General features: G+C 46.6%; 1 protein-coding gene across 1 annotated transcript in view; it reads left to right on the top strand.

The window, feature by feature from the left end:
* The window catches only part of SGCZ (sarcoglycan zeta), a 1,577,608-nt gene that overhangs the window by 1,152,979 nt on the left and 406,393 nt on the right, over positions 1 to 18,236 (top strand). The gene's annotated exons all lie outside the window — the stretch shown is intronic.

Here is an 18,236-nt window from a genome sequence, read left to right on the forward strand (position 1 = left end):
TGCCTGTGCGATCAGTTCAGTGCTTGTCGTTCCTGGTTTGACGTCACAAACACACCCAGCGTTCGCCCAGACACTCCTCCGTTTCTCCAGCCACTCCTGCGTTTTTTCCGGAAACGGTAGCGTTTTCATCCACACGCCCCTAAAACGCTGTGTTTCCGCCCAGTAACACCCATTTCCTGTCAATCACATTACGATCGCCGGAGCGATGAAAAAGCCGTGAGTAAAAATACTATCTTCATTGTTAAATTACTTGGCGCAGTCGCAGTGCGAATATTGCGCATGCGTACTAAGCGGATTTTCATTGCGATGCGATGAAAAATACCGACCGATCAACTCGGAATGAGGGCCCATGTGCACTGCAGAGGGGGCAGATATAACATTTGCAGAGAGAGTTAGATCTGGGTGGGTTATTTTGTTTCTGTGCAGGGTAAATACTGGCTGCTTTATTTTTGCACTGCAATTTAGATTTCAGTTTGAATACACCGCACCCAAATCTAACTGTCTCTGCACATGTTATATCTGCCTCCCCCCCCCTGCAGTGCACATGGTTTTGCCCAACTGCTAACAAATTTGCTGCTGCGATCAACTCAGAATTAGGCCCTTTACTCTATACCAGAAACCAAGCTTTCAATTACTCTGGCACCAATAATGGACACCTACAGTATGGCTGCAGAAACATGCTGCGGATTAGGGTGTCATATGGGGCTGAGATGTAGACAAACATGGGCATGGCCACACCCACTTGTTAAAACAAGTAGCTAAAAAAGCATGCGCTTTCAGTAGCATGTGCAGAGAAGGCTGCATTCTTTCTCCTCCATGGTTAACTCGGGAGCCCCAGACAAGCCTGGGCCTATATTATTAGTAACAGCCCCCTCTCAAGGCCACTGCGTACGGGTCTGATTCAATTAGCCGCAGTATTTACCATGCAGCTAAAGCTCCAGGTTTAATGTCCAAAGCTATTTAATTATTATGCAAATTCCCTGCATGGTAAATCCACAGCTAATGCACATTAATCTATAGATTCTAGGTTAAGTGCCCGGAATGTATGGGTTACCCCACACTTTAAGCCTCAAAGGATGTATTTAACATGTGTATTTCCACACAGCACCTGCTGCCTGGAAAAATCTGCATTAAGAGGGTCAGTCCGAGTTGATCGTTCGCTGCCGTTTTTCGCAGTGCAGCGAACAGGTTACTACTGCGTATGCGTATGCACCGCAATGCGCAGCTGCGTCATACGGCTACTAGAGATGAGCGGGTTCGGTTCCTCTGAATCCGAACCCGCCCGAACTTCAGGTTTTTTTACACGGGTCCGAGCAGGCTCGGATCTTCCCGCCTTGCTCGGCTAACCCGAGCGCGCCCGAACGTCATCATCACGCTGTCGGATTCTCGCGAGGCTCGGATTCTATCGCCGCCATTTTCACACGTGCATTGAGAGTCATAGGGAGATGACGTGGCTGGCGTCCTCTCCGTTTAGAGAAGAGAGAGACACAGTATTTTGGGGAGCATTATTAGGAGGAGTACTACTGTATACTACTATACTACTTGCTGAAGTGATATTTATAGATTAGATAGTGTGACTGTAAGTGTATTATCTGACTTGTGGGGGAGACACTGACAGTGGGGAGCAGTTAGAGTCTGAGAGCAGGACTCAGGAGTACATATAACGTACAGTGCACACTTTTGCTGCCAGAGTCAGTGCCACACTGCCATTGTTGTGACCACACTGACCACCAGTATAATAATATATTTTGTGATTGTCTGCTTAGGCCTCGGAGTACTAGTTGCAAGTTGCAACGTGACCTAAAGTGACCACCAGTTTAATAATCAATCACCACCAGTTTAATATATATATATATATATATATATATATATAATTGTATATAATATATATATATATAATATTGTATACCACCTACCCGTGTTTTTTTTTTTTCATTCTTCTTTATACATACTACTATAGTAGCTTACTGTAGCAGTCTGCGGTGCTGCTGAGCTGACAGTGTCCAGCAGGTCCGTCATCAGTCATTACATAATAAATATATATAGTACCTGTCCAGCTGCAGTACTAGTGATATTATATTGATTTCATCTCATTATCAATAATTTATCATCCAGTCTAGACTCTATATTAGCAGCAGACACAGTACGTTAGTCCACGGCTGTAGCTACCTCTGTGTCGGCACTCGGCAGTCCATCCATAATTGTATACCACCTACCCGTGGTTTTTTTTTTTTCTTTCTTCTTTGTACATACTACTATAGTATAGTAGCTTACTGTAGCAGTCTGCGGTGCTGCTGAGCTGACAGTGTCCAGCAGGTCCGTCATCAGTCATCATTACCTAATAAATATATTATCTACCTGTCCGGCTGCAGTACTAGTGATATTATATATACATACATATATATATTGATTTCATCTCATTATCAATCATCCAGTCTATATTAGCAGCAGACACAGTACGTTAGTCCACGGCTGTAGCTACCTCTGTGTCGGCACTCGGCAGTCCATCCATAATTGTATACCAACTACCCGTGGTTTTTTTTTTTTCTTTCTTCTTTGTACATACTACTATAGTATAGTAGCTTACTGTAGCAGTCTGCGGTGCTGCTGAGCTGACAGTGTCCAGCAGGTCCGTCATCAGTCATCATTACCTAATAAATATATTATCTACCTGTCCGGCTGCAGTACTAGTGATATTATATATACATACATATATATATATTGATTTCATCTCATTATCATCCAGTCTATATTAGCAGCAGACACAGTACGGTAGTCCACGGCTGTAGCTACCTCTGTGTCGGCACTCGGCAGTCCATCCATAATTGTATACCACCTACCCGTGTTTTTTTTTTCTTTTTCTTCTTTGCACATACTACTATAGTATAGTAGCTTACTGTAGCAGTCTGCGGTGCTGCTGAGCTGACAGTGTCCAGCAGGTCCGTCATCAGTCATCATTACCTAATAAATTTATTATCTACCTGTCCGGCTGCAGTACTAGTGATATTATATATACATACATATATATATTGATTTCATCTCATTATCAATCATCCAGTCTATATTAGCAGCAGACACAGTACGTTAGTCCACGGCTGTAGCTACCTCTGTGTCGGCACTCGGCAGTCCATCCATAATTGTATACCACCTACCCGTGGTTTTTTTTTTTCTTTCTTCTTTGTACATACTACTATAGTATAGTAGCTTACTGTAGCAGTCTGCGGTGCTGCTGAGCTGACAGTGTCCAGCAGGTCCGTCATCAGTCATCATTACCTAATAAATATATTATCTACCTGTCCGGCTGCAGTACTAGTGATATTATATATACATACATATATATATATTGATTTCATCTCATTATCATCCAGTCTATATTAGCAGCAGACACAGTACGGTAGTCCACGGCTGTAGCTACCTCTGTGTCGGCACTCGGCAGTCCATCCATAATTGTATACCACCTACCCGTGGTTTTTTTTTTTCTTTCTTCTTTGTACATACTACTATAGTATAGTAGCTTACTGTAGCAGTCTGCGGTGCTGCTGAGCTGACAGTGTCCAGCAGGTCCGTCATCAGTCATCATTACCTAATAAATATATTATCTACCTGTCCGGCTGCAGTACTAGTGATATTATATATACATACATATATATATTGATTTCATCTCATTATCAATCATCCAGTCTATATTAGCAGCAGACACAGTACGTTAGTCCACGGCTGTAGCTACCTCTGTGTCGGCACTCGGCAGTCCATCCATAATTGTATACCACCTACCCGTGGGTTTTTTTTTTTGCTTTCTTCTTTGTACATACTACTATAGTATAGTAGCTTACTGTAGCAGTCTGCGGTGCTGCTGAGCTGACAGTGTCCAGCAGGTCCGTCATCAGTCATCATTACCTAATAAATATATTATCTACCTGTCCGGCTGCAGTACTAGTGATATTATATATACATACATATATTTATATTGATTTCATCTCATTATCATCCAGTCTATATTAGCAGCAGACACAGTACGTTAGTCCACGGCTGTAGCTACCTCTGTGTCGGCACTCGGCAGTCCATCCATAATTGTATACCACCTACCCGTGTTTTTTTTTTCTTTTTCTTCTTTGTACATACTACTATAGTATAGTAGCTTACTGTAGCAGTCTGCGGTGCTGCTGAGCTGACAGTGTCCAGCAGGTCCGTCATCAGTCATCATTACCTAATAAATTTATTATCTACCTGTCCGGCTGCAGTACTAGTGATATTATATATACATACATATATATATTGATTTCATCTCATTATCAATCATCCAGTCTATATTAGCAGCAGACACAGTACGTTAGTCCACGGCTGTAGCTACCTCTGTGTCGGCACTCGGCAGTCCATCCATAATTGTATACCACCTACCCGTGGTTTTTTTTTTTCTTTCTTCTTTGTACATACTACTATAGTATAGTAGCTTACTGTAGCAGTCTGCGGTGCTGCTGAGCTGACAGTGTCCAGCAGGTCCGTCATCAGTCATCATTACCTAATAAATATATTATCTACCTGTCCGGCTGCAGTACTAGTGATATTATATATACATACATATATATATATTGATTTCATCTCATTATCATCCAGTCTATATTAGCAGCAGACACAGTACGGTAGTCCACGGCTGTAGCTACCTCTGTGTCGGCACTCGGCAGTCCATCCATAATTGTATACCACCTACCCGTGGTTTTTTTTTTTCTTTCTTCTTTGTACATACTACTATAGTATAGTAGCTTACTGTAGCAGTCTGCGGTGCTGCTGAGCTGACAGTGTCCAGCAGGTCCGTCATCAGTCATCATTACCTAATAAATATATTATCTACCTGTCCGGCTGCAGTACTAGTGATATTATATATACATACATATATATATTGATTTCATCTCATTATCAATCATCCAGTCTATATTAGCAGCAGACACAGTACGTTAGTCCACGGCTGTAGCTACCTCTGTGTCGGCACTCGGCAGTCCATCCATAATTGTATACCACCTACCCGTGGGTTTTTTTTTTTGCTTTCTTCTTTGTACATACTACTATAGTATAGTAGCTTACTGTAGCAGTCTGCGGTGCTGCTGAGCTGACAGTGTCCAGCAGGTCCGTCATCAGTCATCATTACCTAATAAATATATTATCTACCTGTCCGGCTGCAGTACTAGTGATATTATATATACATACATATATTTATATTGATTTCATCTCATTATCATCCAGTCTATATTAGCAGCAGACACAGTACGTTAGTCCACGGCTGTAGCTACCTCTGTGTCGGCACTCGGCAGTCCATCCATAATTGTATACCACCTACCCGTGTTTTTTTTTTCTTTTTCTTCTTTGTACATACTACTATAGTATAGTAGCTTACTGTAGCAGTCTGCGGTGCTGCTGAGCTGACAGTGTCCAGCAGGTCCGTCATCAGTCATCATTACCTAATAAATTTATTATCTACCTGTCCGGCTGCAGTACTAGTGATATTATATATACATACATATATATATTGATTTCATCTCATTATCAATCATCCAGTCTATATTAGCAGCAGACACAGTACGTTAGTCCACGGCTGTAGCTACCTCTGTGTCGGCACTCGGCAGTCCATCCATAATTGTATACCACCTACCCGTGGTTTTTTTTTTTTCTTTCTTCTTTGTACATACTACTATAGTATAGTAGCTTACTGTAGCAGTCTGCGGTGCTGCTGAGCTGACAGTGTCCAGCAGGTCCGTCATCAGTCATCATTACCTAATAAATATATTATCTACCTGTCCGGCTGCAGTACTAGTGATATTATATATACATACATATATATATATTGATTTCATCTCATTATCATCCAGTCTATATTAGCAGCAGACACAGTACGGTAGTCCACGGCTGTAGCTACCTCTGTGTCGGCACTCGGCAGTCCATCCATAATTGTATACCACCTACCCGTGGTTTTTTTTTTTCTTTCTTCTTTGTACATACTACTATAGTATAGTAGCTTACTGTAGCAGTCTGCGGTGCTGCTGAGCTGACAGTGTCCAGCAGGTCCGTCATCAGTCATCATTACCTAATAAATATATTATCTACCTGTCCGGCTGCAGTACTAGTGATATTATATATACATACATATATATATATTGATTTCATCTCATTATCATCCAGTCTATATTAGCAGCAGACACAGTACGGTAGTCCACGGCTGTAGCTACCTCTGTGTCGGCACTCGGCAGTCCATCCATAATTGTATACCACCTACCCGTGGTTTTTTTTTTTCTTTCTTCTTTGTACATACTACTATAGTATAGTAGCTTACTGTAGCAGTCTGCGGTGCTGCTGAGCTGACAGTGTCCAGCAGGTCCGTCATCAGTCATCATTACCTAATAAATATATTATCTACCTGTCCGGCTGCAGTACTAGTGATATTATATATACATACATATATATATATTGATTTCATCTCATTATCATCCAGTCTATATTAGCAGCAGACACAGTACGGTAGTCCACGGCTGTAGCTACCTCTGTGTCGGCACTCGGCAGTCCATCCATAAGTATACTAGTATCCATCCATCTCCATTGTTTACCTGAGGTGCCTTTTAGTTGTGCCTATTAAAATATGGAGAACAAAAATGTTGAGGTTCCAAAATTAGGGAAAGATCAAGATCCACTTCCACCTCGTGCTGAAGCTGCTGCCACTAGTCATGGCCGAGACGATGAAATGCCAGCAACGTCGTCTGCCAAGGCCGATGCCCAATGTCAAAGTACAGAGCATGTCAAATCCAAAACACCAAATATCAGTAAAAAAAGGACTCCAAAACCTAAAATAAAATTGTCGGAGGAGAAGCGTAAACTTGCCAATATGCCATTTACCACACGGAGTGGCAAGGAACGGCTGAGGCCCTGGCCTATGTTCATGGCTAGTGGTTCAGCTTCACATGAGGATGGAAGCACTCAGCCTCTCGCTAGAAAACTGAAAAGACTCAAGCTGGCAAAAGCACCGCAAAGAACTGTGCGTTCTTCGAAATCCCAAATCCACAAGGAGAGTCCAATTGTGTCGGTTGCGATGCCTGACCTTCCCAACACTGGACGTGAAGAGCATGCGCCTTCCACCATTTGCACGCCCCCTGCAAGTGCTGGAAGGAGCACCCGCAGTCCAGTTCCTGATAGTCAGATTGAAGATGTCAGTGTTGAAGTACACCAGGATGAGGAGGATATGGGTGTTGCTGGCGCTGGGGAGGAAATTGACCAGGAGGATTCTGATGGTGAGGTGGTTTGTTTAAGTCAGGCACCCGGGGAGACACCTGTTGTCCGTGGGAGGAATATGGCCGTTGACATGCCTGGTGAAAATACCAAAAAAATCAGCTCTTCAGTGTGGAGGTATTTCAACAGAAAAGCGGACAACAGGTGTCAAGCCGTGTGTTGCCTTTGTCAAGCTGTAATAAGTAGGGGTAAGGACGTTAACCACCTCGGAACATCCTCCCTTATACGTCACCTGCAGCGCATTCATAATAAGTCAGTGACAAGTTCAAAAACTTTGGGTGACAGCGGAAGCAGTCCACTGACCAGTAAATCCCTTCCTCTTGTAACCAAGCTCACGCAAACCACCCCACCAACTCCCTCAGTGTCAATTTCCTCCTTCCCCAGGAATGCCAATAGTCCTGCAGGCCATGTCACTGGCAATTCTGACGATTCCTCTCCTGCCTGGGATTCCTCCGATGCATCCTTGCGTGTAACGCCTACTGCAGCTGGCGCTGCTGTTGTTGCTGCTGGGAGTCGATGGTCATCCCAGAGGGGAAGTCGGAAGACCACTTGTACTACTTCCAGTAAGCAATTGACTGTCCAACAGTCCTTTGCGAGGAAGATGAAATATCACAGCAGTCATCCTGCTGCAAAGCGGATAACTGAGGCCTTGACAACTATGTTGGTGTTAGACGTGCGTCCGGTATCCGCCGTTAGTTCACAGGGAACTACACAATTTCTTGAGGTAGTGTGCCCCCGTTACCAAATACCATCTAGGTTCCACTTCTCTAGGCAGGCGATACCGAAAATGTACACAGACCTCAGAAAAAGACTCACCAGTGTCCTAAAAAATGCAGCTGTACCCAATGTCCACTTAACCACGGACATGTGGACAAGTGGAGCAGGGCAGGGTCAGGACTATATGACTGTGACAGCCCACTGGGTAGATGTATGGACTCCCGCCGCAAGAACAGCAGCAGCGGCACCAGTAGCAGCATCTCGCAAACGCCAACTCTTTCCTAGGCTGGCTAAGCTTTGTATCACCGCTTTCCAGAATACGCACCCAGCTGAAAACCTCTTACGGCAACTGAGGAAGATCATCGCGGAATGGCTTACCCCAATTGGACTCTCCTGTGGATTTGTGGCATCGGACAACGCCAGCAATATTGTGTGTGCATTAAATATGGGCAAATTCCAGCACGTCCCATGTTTTGCACATACCTTGAATTTGGTGGTGCAGAATTTTTTAAAAAACGACAGGGGCGTGCAAGAGATGCTGTCGGTGGCCAGAAGAATTGCGGGACACTTTCGGCGTACAGGCACCACGTACAGAAGACTGGAGCACCACCAAAAACTACTGAACCTGCCCTGCCATCATCTGAAGCAAGAAGTGGTAACGAGGTGGAATTCAACCCTCTATATGCTTCAGAGGTTGGAGGAGCAGCAAAAGGCCATTCAAGCCTATACAATTGAACACGATATAGGAGGTGGAATGCACCTGTCTCAAGCGCAGTGGAGAATGATTTCAACGTTGTGCAAGGTTCTGATGCCCTTTGAACTTGCCACACGTGAAGTCAGTTCAGACACTGCCAGCCTGAGTCAGGTCATTCCCCTCATCAGGCTTTTGCAGAAGAAGCTGGAGACATTGAAGGAGGAGCTAACACGGAGCGATTCCGCTAGGCATGTGGGACTTGTGGATGGAGCCCTTAATTCGCTTAACAAGGATTCACGGGTGGTCAATCTGTTGAAATCAGAGCACTACATTTTGGCCACCGTGCTCGATCCTAGATTTAAAGCCTACCTTGGATCTCTCTTTCCGGCAGACACAAGTCTGCTGGGGTTGAAAGACCTGCTGGTGACAAAATTGTCAAGTCAAGCGGAACGCGACCTGTCAACATCTCCTCCTTCACATTCTCCCGCAACTGGGGGTGCGAGGAAAAGGCTCAGAATTCCGAGCCCACCCGCTGGCGGTGATGCAGGGCAGTCTGGAGCGACTGCTGATGCTGACATCTGGTCCGGACTGAAGGACCTGACAACGATTACGGACATGTCGTCTACTGTCACTGCATATGATTCTCTCACCATTGAAAGAATGGTGGAGGATTATATGAGTGACCGCATCCAAGTAGGCACGTCACACAGTCCGTACTTATACTGGCAGGAAAAAGAGGCAATTTGGAGGCCCTTGCACAAACTGGCTTTATTCTACCTAAGTTGCCCTCCCACAAGTGTGTACTCCGAAAGAGTGTTTAGTGCCGCCGCTCACCTTGTCAGCAATCGGCGTACGAGGTTACATCCAGAAAATGTGGAGAAGATGATGTTCATTAAAATGAATTATAATCAATTCCTCCGTGGAGACATTGACCAGCAGCAATTGCCTCCACAAAGTACACAGGGAGCTGAGATGGTGGATTCCAGTGGGGATGAATTGATAATCTGTGAGGAGGGGGATGTACACGGTGATATATCGGAGGATGATGATGAGGTGGACATCTTGCCTCTGTAGAGCCAGTTTGTGCAAGGAGAGATTAATTGCTTCTTTTTTGGTGGGGGTCCAAACCAACCCGTCATTTCAGTCACAGTCGTGTGGCAGACCCTGTCACTGAAATGATGGGTTGGTTAAAGTGTGCATGTCCTGTTTATACAACATAAGGGTGGGTGGGAGGGCCCAAGGACAATTCCATCTTGCACCTCTTTTTTCTTTAATTTTTCTTTGCGTCATGTGCTGTTTGTGGAATGTTTATTGGAAGGGCCATCCTGCGTGACACTGCAGTGCCACTCCTAGATGGGCCCGGTGTTTGTGTTGGCCACTAGGGTCGCTTATCTTACTCACACAGCTACCTCATTGCGCCTCTTTTTTTCTTTGCGTCATGTGCTGTTTGGGGAGGGTTTTTTGGAAGGGCCATCCTGCGTGACACTGCAGTGCCACTCCTAGATGGGCACGGTGTTTGTGTCGGCCACTAGGGTCGCTTATCTTACTCACACAGCTACCTCATTGTGCCTCTTTTTTTCTTTGCGTCATGTGCTGTTTGGGGAGTTTTTTTTGGAAGGGCCATCCTGCGTGACACTGCAGTGCCACTCCTAGATGGGCCCGGTGTTTGTGTCGGCCACTAGGGTCGCTTATCTTACTCACACAGCTACCTCATTGCGCCTCTTTTTTTCTTTGCGTCATGTGCTGTTTGGGGAGGGTTTTTTGAAAGGGCCATCCTGCGTGACACTGCAGTGCCACTCCTAGATGGGCACGGTGTTTGTGTCGGCCACTAGGGTCGCTTATCTTACTCACACAGCTACCTCATTGCGCCTCTTTTTTTCTTTGCGTCATGTGCTGTTTGGGGAGGGTTTTTTGGAAGGGCCATCCTGCGTGACACTGCAGTGCCACTCCTAGATGGGCCCGGTGTTTGTGTCGGCCACTAGGGTCGCTTATCTTACTCACACAGCTACCTCATTGCGCCTCTTTTTTTTTTGCGTCATGTGCTGTTTGGGGAGGGTTTTTTGGAAGGGCCATCCTGCGTGACACTGCAGTGCCACTCCTAGATGGGCACGGTGTTTGTGTCAGCCACTAGGGTCGCTTATCTTACTCACACAGCTACCTCATTGCGCCTCTTTTTTTCTTTGCGTCATGTGCTGTTTGGGGAGGGTTTTTTGGAAGGGCCATCCTGCGTGACACTGCAGTGCCACTCCTAGATGGGCCCGGTGTTTGTGTCGGCCACTAGGGTCGCTTATCTTACTCACACAGCTACCTCATTGCGCCTCTTTTTTTCTTTGCGTCATGTGCTGTTTGGGGAGGGTTTTTTGGAAGGGCCATCCTGCGTGACACTGCAGTGCCACTCCTAGATGGGCCCGGTGTTTGTGTCGGCCACTAGGGTCGCTTATCTTACTCACACAGCTACCTCATTGCGCCTCTTTTTTTCTTTGCGTCATGTGTTGTTTGGGGAGGGTTTTTTGGAAGGGCCATCCTGCGTGACACTGCAGTGCCACTCCTAGATGGGCACGGTGTTTGTGTCGGCCACTAGGGTCGCTTATCTTACTCACACAGCTACCTCATTGCGCCTCTTTTTTTCTTTGCGTCATGTGCTGTTTGGGGAGGGTTTTTTGGAAGGGCCATCCTGCGTGACACTGCAGTGCCACTCCTAGATGGGTCCGGTGTTTGTGTCGGCCACTAGGGTCGCTTATCTTACTCACACAGCTACCTCATTGCGCCTCTTTTTTTCTTTGCGTCATGTGCTGTTTGGGGAGGGTTTTTTGGAAGGGCCATCCTGCGTGACACTGCAGTGCCACTCCTAGATGGGCCCGGTGTTTGTGTCGGCCACTAGGGTCGCTTATCTTACTCACACAGCTACCTCATTGCGCCTCTTTTTTTCTTTGCGTCATGTGCTGTTTGGGGAGTGTTTTTTGGAAGGGCCATCCTGCGTGACACTGCAATGCCACTCCTAGATGGGCACGGTGTTTGTGTCGGCCACTAGGGTCGCTTAGCTTAGTCATCCAGCGACCTAGGTGCAAATTTTAGGACTAAAAATAATATTGTGAGGTGTGAGGTATTCAGAATAGACTGAAAATGAGTGGAAATTATGGTTTTTGAGGTTAATAATACTTTGGGATCAAAATGACCCCCAAATTCTATGATTTAAGCTGTTTTTTAGTGTTTTTTTAAAAAAAACCACCCGAATCCGACAAAAAAAATTCGGTGAGGTTTTGCCAAAACGCGGTCGAACCCAAAACACGGCCGCGGAACCGAACCCAAAACCAAAACACAAAACCCGAAAAATGTCAAGTGCACATCTCTAACGGCTACAAAGCGGATCGTTGCTGAGCAATGGATTTAACGAAGAATCCATTCGCACAGCTGATCGCAAGGAGATTGACAGGAAAAGGGCGTTTTTGGGTGTCAACTGACCGTTTTCTGGGAGTGGTGTGGCGAACACAGGCATGCCCAGGTGTTTGGAGGGCGGATGTCTGACATCAATTCCGGGACCTGCATCGCTGAAACAATTGCACAGAGTAAGTAACTGTTACCCTGGTGTTCTTTTACAGAAAACTTTTTTTGCATAGCAGGGCTGCACAAGTGATCGCAGCCTTGCTATGCAAAAATACACTCCCCCATAGGCGGTGTCAAGTTAATCGCACGGGTTGTGCAGTGTGCAATCAACTCAGAATGACCCCCTCAGTGCACCCTCTGGGTCTTAATGTGCGGGGTAGCAGCACTTAATTGAATAGTCCAGGGCTGAGCTATAGCCTTGGGGTAAACTTTGTGACTAATTGAATCTGCCCCTTAGTTTTGCCTGACCTGGATTTACATAGGCACACATCTCTGTATACAGCCAGCACATGTACCCATGTGTATGGTCTGCATCCATACTTGCATGAAACCAATGAGCCAACTGTCAACTTTAGGCAATTGTGTCGCCGAGGTTTTATCAATTTAATATTTAGTAGAGCAAATGCTCATTGCATTAATAGCAACTTGAAACAGACTCAATTATACAGTCTATTATTTTTCAAATCATGCAACTACTGTACTTGGATAAAATTGTTAAAAAATTATATTAATTTTGTACTTTACGGGGTGACTTTCATTTATAAACCCTCATCGAAGATCCAATTTATCATGCAATAAGGCGTTGTACCATGTTCTTTTTACTAGAATCTTAGCATTACAAATGCTTTACTCTTAGATTGTGAATTGCATTGCTGAGTCCAGAATGAATGACGACCCCCTGCATACGCAGCTAGGCTGCATGTGCAGGTGGTCCACTGCTGTTTTCTGTATCGGAGCGGCTGCATGTGACATAATACATTTGCCCCGAAAACAGTCCAGCCATGCCTGCGTTGGCTGGACCACTTCCCCGCAACGCCGCTCTCCCCGATGCCTGCCACTGTCACTCAAAGTGTGATCTCATCCTTCAGGGCAACCTACAGGGATTATTCCCACTCGTGGGTGTCCACGACACCCATAGAGTGAGAATATAACTTGTGGCGAGTGCAGCAAGCCACTGAGCCCACTGTGCAGCGAGCGCAACAAGCCCGCAAAGGGCTTTGTTGCTCTCGACCCTCCTGCCGGCCAACCCAAAGCCGGGATCCCAGCGTCGGTATGGTGAATTATTGTCTTCTGACCGCCGGTCACACAAGCCCAACCTGCTACATTTTCATCCCAATAATAGGTAGCAAATAGCAGAAATTAGCTACAATAATTGAACAAGTTTAATTTTGGTCTTTATATACAGATGTGCCCTCATACACTGGCTTCAGTCACACCAAACAGCCCCTCTCGGCACACCAGGTCCCGGGCTTCTTGCCTGCTTCTAGCATTTTTTTTTGCTAAAAATGTGCATCTTATTTGCACAATAAAAAAGATGGAAGATATAACACTACGGGGGTCATTCCGAGTTGTTCGCTCGCTAGCTACTTTTAGCAGCCATTCAAATGCATAGTTTGGCGCCCACAGGGGAGTGTATTTTCACTTTGCAAGTGTGTGAACGCCTTCTCTTTCTCTTACGTCCTAGAGGATGCTGGGGACTCCGTAAGGACCATGGGGTATAGACGGGCTCCGCAGGAGATAGGGCACCTAAAAAGAACTTTGACTATGGGTGTGCACTGGCTCCTCCCTCTATGCCCCTCCTCCAGACCTCAGTTAGATCTTGTGCCAAGAGGAGAATAGGTGCACTGCAGAGAGATCTCCAGAGTTTTCTGTGGAAAAAGAATTTTGTTAGGTTTTTTATTTTCAGGGAGTCCTGTTGGCAACAGGCTCCCTGCATCGTGGGACCGAGGAGAGAGAAGCAGAGCTGGCTTGTCAAGTTGGGCTCTGTTTCTAAACTACTGGACACCATTAGCTCCAGAGGGAGTCGGAACACAGGTCTCACCTGGGGTTCGTCCCGGAGCCGCGCCGCAGTCCTCCTTACAGATGCTGAAGATAGAAGCCGGGTGAGTATGAGAAGGCAGAAGACATCATAGGCGGCAGAAGACATCAGATCTTCATGAGGTAAGGCGCGCAGCGGTAAGCTGCGCGCCATTGCTCCCATTCACACACACAGAGCAGCACTGAAGGGTGCAGGGCGCAGGGGGGGGCGCCCTGGGCAGCAATAAACCTCACATTTGGGCACTGACAAAGTAGATTAGGCTGCTGGGCAGTAATTCTACGATCCCCCGCCATTTTCTATAAAAAAATCACCGGGACCGAAGCCCGCCGTCGGGTGGGCGGGGCTTGATCCTCAGCTCTAACCAGCGCCATTTTCTCCACAGAAGCTGCATGAGGAAAACGCTGGCTCCCTGGTCTCTCCCCTGCTGAACATTCAAGCTGGAAAAAAGAGGAGGGGGGCATTTTGAGCGCAGTGAGTGGGAATCTGGTCATTTTATATATATATATAAAAGCGCTATCTGGTCATATTTTTCCACAGTGTTATTAAGCGCTGGGTGTGTGCTGCATACTCTCTCTCTGTCTCTCCTAAGGGCCTGGTTGGGGTTTTGTCCCCTTATAGGTTAATCCCTGTGTGTGTGGGGTGTCGGTACGTGGTGTCGACATGTCTGAAGCGGAAGGCTTTTCCAAGGAGGAGGTGGAGCAAATGAGTGGTGTGTCCCCGTCGGTTGTGCCGACTCCAGATTGGATGGACATGTGGCATATGTTGAATGCAAGTGTGGCATCTTTACATAAAAAGCTTGATAAGGCTGATTTAGGGGGGACATCAGGGGGTCAATCCTCAGATTGGACCGACTCACAGGGCCCGTCGGGGTCTCAAAAGCGTCCCTTAACACAAGACACTACTACCGACACGGATTCTGATTCCAGTGTCGACTATGACGAAATAAAATTGCACCCTAGGGTGACTAAAACCATTCAGTGTATGATTGTGGCAATAAGGGATGTGTTGCATATTGTGGATGAACCCTCGGTCCCCGACACAAGGGTACAAATGTTTAAGGAAAAGAAACAGATTATTAACTTTCCCACATCTCATGAATTAAATGAATTCTTTGGAAAAGCTTGGGAGACTCCGGATAAGAGACCGCAGATCCCCAAAAGAATTTATATGGCATACCCTTTCCCTAAACAGGACAGGGAGATTTGGGAATCACCCCCCACTGTGGACAAAGCCCTGACGCGCTTGTCCAAGAAAGTGGCGCTACCGTCTCCTGACACAGCAGCCCTTAAGGACCCTGCAGATCGCAGGCAAGAAACTACCTTAAAGTGTATTTATTCTCATACGGGTGCTGTGCTAAGACCAACAATTGCGTCGGCATGGGTGTGTAGCGCAATTGCAGCTTGGACAGATGAGCTGACAGATCAATTTGATAATATGGATAAGGATACTATATTCCTAACTCTAGCCCATATTAAAGACGCAGTCTTATTTATGAGGGATGCTCAAAGGGACATTTGGATTGCTAGCTTCTAGGGCCAATGCCATGTCTGTCTCAGCGAGAAGATCCTTATGGACTCGCCAATGGACGGGTGATGCGGATTCCAAGAAACATATGGAAGTACTACCCTACAAGGGTGATGTATTATTTGGGGATGGGCTGACGGACCTGGTTTCCACAGCCACAGCAGGTAAATCAAATTTTTTACCATATATTCCCCAACAGCAAAAGAAAGTAACACCCTATCAGATGCAGTCCTTTCGGTCGCACAAGTCCAAAAGAGGCCGGGGATCCTCTTTCCTCGCCAGAGGTAAGGGCAGAGGCAAGAGAGCACCTGCTTCGGCAGGTGCCCAGGAACCAAAGTCCTCCCCGGCTGCTCCAAAACCCACAGCATGAGGCTGGGGCTCCCCTGAGGGAGTCTGCACCGGTGGGGGCACGTCTTCGACTTTTCAGTCAGGCCTGGGTCAGTTCGGACCAGAATCCCTTGGTGTTGGAAATAGTTTCCCAGGGTTACAAATTGGAATTCGAGGAGGTGCCCCCGTGCCGATCTTTCAAATCGGCCCTACCAGCTTCCACATCGGAAAGGGATGTAGTGTTAGCTGCAATTCAAACGCTGTGTATACAGCAAGTGATAATCAAGGTTCCCCTGCACCATCAGGGAAGAGGTTACTATTCAACCCTATTTGTGGTCCCGAAACCGGACGGTTCGGTCAGACCTATTTTGAATCTGAAATCCCTAAACCTGTACATAAGAAGATTCAAATTCAAAATGGAATCAATCAGAGCGATAATAGCCAACATGGAGGAGGGGGAGTTTATGGTGTCTCTGGACATAAAGGATGCGTACCTTCATGTCCCCATATATGCCCCCCATCAGGAATACCTGAGATTCGCAGTACAGGATTGTCATTACCAATTTCAGACGTTGCCGTTTGGACTCTCCACGGCCCCGAGGATTTTCACCAAGATAATGGCGGAAATGATGGTGGTCCTGCGCAAGCATGGAGTCACAATTATCCCATACTTGGACGATCTCCTGATAAAAGCGAGATCAAGGGAGAAATTGCTGAACAGTGTGGCGCTCTCGTTGAGAGTGCTCCAGCAACACGGTTGGATTCTAAATCTACCAAAGTCACAGTTGATTCCGACAACTCGACTACCGTTCCTAGGTATGATACTGGATACGGAACAAATGAAGATCTTCCTCCCAATAGAGAAAGCCCAAGACATATAGAACATGGTCAGAGACCTTCTCAAACCGAAAAGGGTGTCAGTTCACCAATGCACTCGAGTTCTGGGGAAAATGGTGGCGGCCTACGAGGCCATTCCCTTTGGCAGGTTCCATGCAAGGACTTTTCAATGGGACCTTCTGGACAAGTGGTCCGGGTCCCATCTGCACTTACATCGGAAAATAACTCTGTCCCCAGGGACCAGAGTGTCCCTCCTGTGGTGGTTGCAAAGTGCTCACCTCCTGGAGGGTCGCAGGTTTGGAATTCAGGATTGGATCCTGGTTACCACGGATGCGAGCCTCCGAGGATGGGGAGCGGTCACACAGGGAAAACATTTTCAGGGTCTTTGGTCAGACCAGGAGTCCTGTCTACACATCAATGTGTTGGAACTCAGGGCCATTTACAACGGCCTTCGACATGCGGAGAGTTTTCTTCGAAACCTTCCGGTTCTGATTCAATCAGACAATGTCACAGCAGTGGCTCATGTGAACCGCCAAGGGGGGACCAAAAGCAGAGTCGCAATGGCGGAAGCCACAAGGATCCTTCGCTGGGCGGAAAATCATGTAAGCGCTCTGTCAGCTGTCTTCATTCCGGGAGTGGACAACTGGGAAGCAGACTTCCTCAGCAGACACGATCTCCATCCAGGAGAGTGGGGACTTCATCAAGAAGTCTTTGCAGACGTAACACGTCTTTGGGGAACTCCTCAAATAGACATGATGGCGTCACGCCTCAACAAAAAACTTCAGAGGTACTGCGCCAGGTCTCGGGACCCTCAGGCAATAGCAGTGGACGCTCTGGTAACACCGTGGGTGTTCAAATCGGTCTACGTGTTTCCTCCTCTTCCTCTCATCACAAAAGTGTTGAGGATCATAAGACGAAGAAGAGTACGAACGATACTCGTTGTCCCAGACTGGCCTCGAAGGGCCTGGTACTCGGATCTACAAGAGATGCTCACAGGAGATTCCTGGCCTCTTCCTCTGAGGGAAGACCTGTTGCAGCAGGGGCCCTGTGTATTTCAAGACTTACCGCGGTTACGTTTGACGGCATGGCGGTTGAACGCCGAATCCTAGCGAAAAAGGGGATTCCGGAAGAGGTCATCCCTTCGTTAATAAAGGCTAGGAAGGAGGTGACGATAAAACATTATCACCGTATCTGGCGAAAGTATGTGTCTTGGTGTGAGACCAAGAATGCACCTACGGAATATTTTCATCTGGGTCGTCTTCTCCACTTCCTACAGACAGGAGTGGATATGGGCCTGAAATTAGGCTCTGTTAAGGTACAGATTTCGTCCCTCTCGATTTTCTTTCAGAAGGAATTGGCTTCTCTTCCAGAAGTCCAGACGTTTGTAAAGGGAGTGCTGCACATCCAGCCCCCTTTTGTGCCTTCAGTGGCACCATGGGACCTGAA

Source organism: Pseudophryne corroboree, chromosome 1, assembly GCF_028390025.1.
Source record: "Pseudophryne corroboree isolate aPseCor3 chromosome 1, aPseCor3.hap2, whole genome shotgun sequence".
Classification (NCBI taxonomy): domain Eukaryota; kingdom Metazoa; phylum Chordata; class Amphibia; order Anura; family Myobatrachidae; genus Pseudophryne; species Pseudophryne corroboree.